At 40.7% G+C, this 7,762-nt stretch overlaps 1 long non-coding RNA gene across 1 annotated transcript; it reads right to left on the bottom strand.

Moving 5' to 3' along the window:
• Positions 1-1,526: 1,526 nt before the first annotated feature.
• Positions 1,527-6,011, bottom strand: LOC128896531 (uncharacterized). Its single transcript, XR_008462015.1, has 3 exons — positions 5,424-6,011; positions 2,296-2,442; positions 1,527-2,200 (listed from the first exon to the last, which is right to left on the bottom strand). It is a non-coding gene; the product is annotated as an uncharacterized LOC128896531 (long non-coding RNA).
• Between the last annotated feature and the right edge of the window lie 1,751 nt (positions 6,012-7,762).

Here is a 7,762-nt window from a genome sequence, read left to right on the forward strand (position 1 = left end):
TAGCAGCTAATTCATTTTGCTTCTGAAAGAGAAAGTTTCACCCTTTCATACGATACTAATGATATCTCGAGAATGTACGGGAATCGTTTTCAAAAACTTAGGTAAAGTTAAAATTTTTATTCGGTGTACTTTCTTTTTTTTAAGTGTTATTATTTGACAAGTTTTAATCCCATATACCCTAATAATTTTTTACTTAGCATTCACTTCTATTTCCAATTGCAAGATTGAATTTTATCCATTACAATTACAAAACTAAAGGTAACGTTCATATCTGTTTAGTTTCGCCGTGGTAATGAGTATACCAATTGCAATTAGTTTCTTCTCGGAAAACATAATAAAATTAAAAGCAGAGAAACAGGTAGTTTTATTCGTTATTCTTTTTCTCGTGGTATGGGTGTGAAAATGTGCATTGTTAACTGTATCGACTGAAATATCTGAGGTACGGAAAACAAAAGACAGTCACCTACTGATTAACCTATTTCCACTGTTAAAACATGTGTGTATTCATTGCGGTTTCCCCCTCCCTTACATGCTTATTTCGCTATATGTAAAACTTGCGTTTTTCTTTCTTACCGATTTCTGGTAATTACCGACCGGTGGTGCCCCCCTCTACCTTAACGACCATAGGTAATAATTGCATCCTACCTTACCCACCGTAGGTAATAATTACCCCCCCCCCCCACTCGTGCCCTCTCCCTCTCGGTTCTCCCCTCCTCTGCTCCCCCCTCGGAGCTCCAGAGTTAGAACCGGGCTCTCTTTATTAACAAGCGTATGGATTTTTCGATCCGACGACTTCTTTCTCAACAATTTCTTTGTTTACACCATTGAATTTAGCGTCAAAAAATCGATATAAAACTACAAAGCTTCAAAATTTGGCTGAATAACCACTGGTAGCTAGTTTTGATCTCGGCGCTCTTCCTTAATATGTTTAATACTTATATTAATATTGAAAACTTCAGAATATTGATATATTGGGAACTCAGTCTTTGTTCAAATTGTCAACTTCCAATAAAAATAATGGGAATATAATGAACATTTCTCTACTGGGATGGGATGTGGTATGGCAGGGGACCTTCTTGATCCCCTTGGGTAGAACGAGTGGGAGCCATGACGTCACAAGGATCTGCAACCCCCGACAAGCCTGACTCGAACTACAGGAGGTAGCGAAATGGGAGACCCACCCCTTTAGAAATTACAGTTACCTCTCTATAAATGTGTATCCGGTAGCGTGCGACAACCAGTTGTCTTCTTACCTTGGACAAGAGTAGAATTCAAGTAGCGATCCGTAAAGTAAAATAATTAAATTAAATTAGAATGGAAAATTCTAAGATTGTGCAGCAACTGTTACTGCTGGAAGAAGAAGAGCAAGATGCCGAGGATGAATTGCTACTGGCATTGTGTTCAGAAAGTGAAAGTACTGAACTGTTTTTAGAGAGAGAAGAAGAAGGTGTTTATCATATATCATTTCTGAACCATATTGCGGATAACGATACGAAGTTTAAAGAATATTTGCAAGTGACTCCAGAAATTTTTTACACCGTACTGGATTATATCAAAACCGATATCACAACAGTACCTACCAACAAATATCCTAAACCTATTTCACCCGAACAAAAGCTTATCTCAATGCGTCACATTGAGATAAGTGGCCTTAAAAATGAATAAAAACACCGTCTTTTATACTGCTAATTTTATTTTTTTATTCGCTATTATCGTCTTCTGTTCTGTTATTTATATTCTTTGATAAATATTCAATGTCCAGCTCGCTAACGAGATTACTAATTTTTCTTCTCGCATGAGCGTAGTATAGTGGCGACCATGTTTTCGCTATGTCCGCCAAAGATTTAAAGTAGCTGTCTACATGGTCCACCCACCTGTTCCTTGTTCACTAATTGCCGTAACAATTTTATCCGTTCCTCTCTCCCTTTTTCTATAATGTCGAAGACTTGCGATCTTGTTCGCTTCCTTGTCTCTATAGTACTATTATTGTTTGACGTTGTTGCCGTTGATGTGGTTGCCGTTGACTTGTTGCCGTTACCGTGATTCCTCTTGTCCCTGCCATTGATGTTGTTGCCGTTGCCGTTGTTGCTATTGTTGTTGCGGTTCCCGTTGTTATTATTCCTGATGAATTTGGCTCTTCTGTTTCTTCATTTTTTCAATTTGTAGTGAACAGTCAGCTATGTTGCTCGTAGTACTGCAACTAAAAAGTGTATAAGCAGTATGAAATGAAGCGAAACAATTATATAATATTTCATGACATAATGGCAGTTCTAGATATGTCCTCTTTCTACTTACGGTCTGTGGACAATCGTATTTTCATCAAAAATTTTTAATTCTTTAGACTTTCTTTCGCATCATGTGCTGCACTACCGGTTGTACTGGCCCTTTTTGTTTTGGCGTAGTAGTCCCGTAAATTTGTCCACCGTTTTTTGCAATCTTCAACTGAAAAGGATTAATAATTATGCATTTCATTTAATATTATTTTTGTTTCAGATATTTAACAACAGGAGAATCCTTCTGATCGTTAGCATTTTCGTTTCGAATAACTCACAGTTGGTTATGGCGAATAATAAGAGAGGTGACGTCTGCAATAAATAGAAACATGACAAAAATATATATGCAAACACCCAGCCAGGAAACGTTAAAAGAAAATGCAAACCAATTTTATGACCGGTGCAATTTTCCAAATTACTGCATGGCAATTGATGGAAAACATATTAGAATCGTTTGCCCGGCTGACACGGGATCACTGCATTTTAATTATAAGGAATACTACTCCACAGTTTTCCTTGCTCTTGTAGATGCAAATTGTAAATTTGTACCCATTGATGTGGGTGCGTATGGTAGCGAAGGTGACGCGGGAATATTTGCCAAATAAAATATTAGTAAAAAGATAATGGCAGGAGATTTAATCTTCCACCTCCTGCCGTTTTGCCTGGCACAGACACCTTGCTGCCGCATGTAATTTTAGGTAACAGTGCCTTTACATTAACCGAAAGCATAATGCGACCATATGCACAATCTGCGTCAAATAGCGATGTTGCTATGGCCACATATAATTATCGACATTCAAGAGCAAGGAGAACGACCGAAAATGCCTTCGGTATACTCACCCAAAGATTTAGAGTATATTTGACATCGATTGCAGTAAAAAACGTAAATGCAATTGATGATATTATCTTTCCTACATGCATATTACATAATATGTTAACGAACGAAAATGTGCCTGTAGAAGAAATCACATCTGCAGTGCCAATGACAAATAATACAAATTTAGCCCCTAATCAAACCCGTAGGGGAAACCTCAGCGGACATAGAGTGCGGGACGCGTTTAAAGATTATTTTAATATGGAAATAGGCCGCCTTGAATGGCAGGATAATATTGTAACGCGAACTATGTAGATAAATATTGTATACTTTTAGTTTTTTAATTTTAGAAATTTGTATATATTGTGACGGGGCAGACTTTTTCTGCCCGTCACAAAAGCACCCTGACCCGCGGAAGGGCCTTGCTCCCTCCTCGCCGGACACCCCAGGCCGGAGGTGGTCCGCGAGAGTGGAGGGATGTCTGGACCGCGGTCATCAGGGATCCCCCTTTTTCGCGCCCCCTCACCCTCGCCGAGAAAGCCGCGTCTTCGCGCGAGCGCGGCAAGTCGCCGGTCGCGGTATCTTCCACCCCAGGACCCCGGTGTAGCCACCACCAAGAGGACTGACCACCCTCGGAAACATGTACTGCTGCCATCGCCCCTCGACGCTGCCACAAGGGGAAGACTGAAGATGCCATGGTGGTGGCACACCGTGAGGAGCCCCTACAGCTCCTGGGTGGAGAGAGCCGCGAGCCGGCGGCGAGAAGAGCGCGTCGATCGATGCGCGATCGATTAGGGATCGAAACCAATTAACGGCTAACCGGAAGCAAAACGAAACCTGTGCTACGCGAGCGAGCCCCTTTTTCCGTGGCTAGAATTGTAACGTATTTCGCGCGCGCGTGTGTGGGTGGGTGTTGTCCACGCCGTCCACCGCGGAGAGAACGCCCCGTAATCAGGGATCCCGAGGCCTACAACATTCAGGTAGGGCCCACTGGTTGAGTTTCCTTTGTGGTGTACGTGGGTGTGAGAGTACGGATCGAGTGTGTCCGCGAGCGTACTCCGGAGCACCCTTTTCGTCCGCGACAGGACCACCACCGGAGGGAACTCCGTTAGACTTCCCTCCGTCCGTTTCGCGAATCTCCCGCGTGACCTTGCGCGGTTTGAGAACGCGCCGCGTTTCGAAGGAGTGGGCTCCTTGGAAACGCGAACCGTTAATTCCTGACATCACCTTCTTTTCGATTGTATTTTCATTCTAGGGCGGACTATTTGTTTGCGAGGCCCCCTATAGAATAAGCTGTGCCGGTTTTTCCTCCGTTTTCGAAACGTAGAGTTGTATCGGGAGTTCCGCGCCGCGTATCCTTTTCGGCGCGTAGTCACCACACCCTTTCCTCAACGGTGTGTGTACCGCGGAATTCCCCCGCGTCGGTTTCGATTAAATAAAGAAATTCGATTAAACGTACGCGGATCAAAATTTATTTCCCCCTTTCGACCTCCCCTGAGTTTCGCTCTCCGTAGAGCAGCCGGAAGGACGAAAGTAACGGACGCGTGCACTTGGCACTGGCGTCCAATTCTTCCAAATAAATTTGTCCGTGGAAATTGTGCGACCGAGCGTGTCGATTAGCGGCTTTCTCGGCCGCCCACGCGAGGTACATCACAATATGTACTATGTAGAATTATGTACTCAGAATTACGTGTACTAATTAGAAGTATGTGTTTGTACCTTCGTGAATTCATAATTAAAAAAAAATAAAAAAATGGTCAGCACCCGACATTAAGATTTTTAAAACTTGTTTCTTCCCCATTCTTTAGAATAGTTTGTAAACGTTTGTCCCGCCTTTCGTTTCGTTCGTACCTCAATAGTTTAAATTTTACAAGCAATTGTTGATACGCGTAAGGGTAGAAATCGAAAATTTCCAATATTTTTAAAATCCGTTTCTTCCCATTATTTGTTTAAATTTTATAATTCAACCGTATCAACAATTTTACAAATATTGGGAATTTACGATTTCTACCCTTACGCGTATCAACAATTACTTGTAAAATTTAAACTATTGAGGTACGAACAAAACGAAAGGCGGAACAAACATTTACAAACTATTCTAAAGAAGAGGGGAAAAACAGATTTCAAAAATCTCTATGTCGGATGCTGACCATTTTTTTATTTTTTTTTAATTATTAATTGAGGAAAATAAAACTATTGGTAGTATAATCAAGTACAAACGATATACTATCATTTTCTATAAAAAAAAATTCAATATTGAACAATCGGGTGCCAGGTTCACATAGATTCAGAGTAGTACATATGAAAAATAAATATTAAATAAATATATAATTTACCTGTTCTATTATAGTCTACTTCTTCCATTTCCTTCTGAATTTTCTTCCAAATATTCTCCTTTAATTGAATATCTTTGTATGTTTTTAATTTTTTGACATACAGCGGTGGATTTTCCCTCACTTTTTCCGTAAGTATTTCATTCTCTGCAGGGGTAAAGTCCAATCTTTAATACTTCTTTACACTCATTGCACCTCTTTTTCCACAGAAATAATAGGAAACAAAATGCACTTAGATTCACGACTTCGATGTTTACCGTTTGCGATCAACAAGTAGACTGACTTGCTGATATCTTGGGTTTTTCTACGACAAAACCCATGAATATGAATTTAAGTGGGGGTAGTGACGACCGCGAAGACGTGAAAGCTTGTGGATGCAAAACTTGCAGGTAAAGCAGGTAAAACAGATAAAGCACATTTGATTCAGTCGCTCATAAATCGAGAGTTGACCATCGGCAGCATTTGTTTCCCCAACCTTGGCAACGCAAAAGGTAACGATTGCTAGCATGTTCACAGACGATGGATGTACAATTGACGATGTTCGAAGTCAAATTCAAAAGACACTGAAGAAGTCTTTTCATGGATACCCGAAATCGCGATAATAGCGAATATGTAATTCTATGTACATATGTACCTATAATGAGACTTCCCTTACAAAATACAACACAGAGGTGATAACTACTAATAATACTACGTATAATAAAATATGTTTAACACCTTCGCGTCTGGATATACTTAAACAATTTGATTTGTTACACATAATTTTATGAAATTCCTGTAATTTCTTATTTGACATAAGAGTGCCTCATCCATAATCAGCGGGAATTTTCGATTTAACGCAAAAATAGGTCATCTGTAGCAAAGAGGTAGTATATACTATATATATATACAGGGTGTTCCAAAAATGTTAGAGTTCCTTGAAATGGGTAGTCCGGGGGGTAATTTGAAACAACTTTTTCCTTTGCAAAAATGTAGGATGGGGCTTCGTTAAGCAGATATTAACAAAAAACCCCGACCAATCAGAGCGCGCGCATACCGTTGGAGCGGCCGTGCTAGCGAAGGCTACACGCTAGGCGGCCACGCTCGTACGCGAACAAGTGACCTGACGTGCATCGAAGGAAACTATGTAGCGTAGCAAATAAAAAAGACGTAACAAATAAAATTAAAGTTTCGTCATGTCTTGTTTGTCACTTAAAGCGAGTAAAGAGTAAAAGGTAAATCGAAAAGAATCTTGTGTAACGTAAAAAGACGAATGCACAGTTTTCTTTAAGCAAAAGGGAAAATAATTATTTGAACTAAGAAAACAAGGAATACGTAAATTTCCTTTTCAAATAACGCATTAACAAATAGGCAATGTAACGGAAAATAATAACTGTTGCTGTTAATAGTAACGTTCAGTAAAGTTTACGTCACACATGATTTTTTTCGATTTACCTTTTATTCTTTACTCGCTTAAATTTTAAATTTAAGAAACAATAAACCCTAAATGAATTAAATAATTAGCTCACCCTTTCGGAAGTCCTTTTCTTTCCTTTCCTTCCTTTTCGGAAACCTGTGTCACTGCACTGGGGCTGGTCATCGGGCGACGAAATGGTTTTACGTATTCTAGTTATTACTTTGTCGAAGATAAATTCACTTCACGGCTCGGTCACCAACACTGATTAAGTAACACGATCACTTCATTTATTTTTGGTAGAACTTGTTGCTTCTACGTTGTAAACAAGTGGTGGCCCCGAAAGGAGCCGATTGTTGTTAACTGAGCAAGTGCTCCACGTAGCCACCGTCAGTCGCAATGCACGTTCCAGCGTGTTACATTCGGCCCTGCCGGTGTCCCTGTTCATCGACCTCGCATTGCGAATAAGTTAAGATCAATAGACTTTAAGGAATGCGCTCGGTAAACGATGCGAAAATCGTTACTCGGGAACGAAATAATGCAAACCGCGAGTCAGCAAACGGGCGTCAGCGATGTTAGGCCGTTGCATACGAATCGGCCATCGAACTTGCGACATGTCCCAGATTCGGAAATGTAGAAATTAAGATTTCGAAATTACGATCGTGCCTTGCGAGGATCTAGGGGGTATATAAACCCGTGGTCACGACCACGGGCGGCTTTTCTTTTGTGTATTCTGTAGTCGCGGACAGGTTAATCTCTCGCGTTAGTCTCATTTAGGTATCGTGTATCGTATCTCCAGCAAAGTAAAGAGTTCGCGTAAGTGAGAACATACGCACTAAAGATAGAGTCATCGCGGAGTTACCTACGAAAGTCCGACGTTTATTATTCGCCAATTATTAGAGTCTCCTGTCGCGAGTGTACAACCAGACCAGATCCTCGCCACAGCCGA

Source organism: Hylaeus anthracinus, unplaced genomic scaffold (assembly GCF_026225885.1).
Source record: "Hylaeus anthracinus isolate JK02 unplaced genomic scaffold, UHH_iyHylAnth1.0_haploid 11218, whole genome shotgun sequence".
Taxonomy (NCBI): domain Eukaryota; kingdom Metazoa; phylum Arthropoda; class Insecta; order Hymenoptera; family Colletidae; genus Hylaeus; species Hylaeus anthracinus.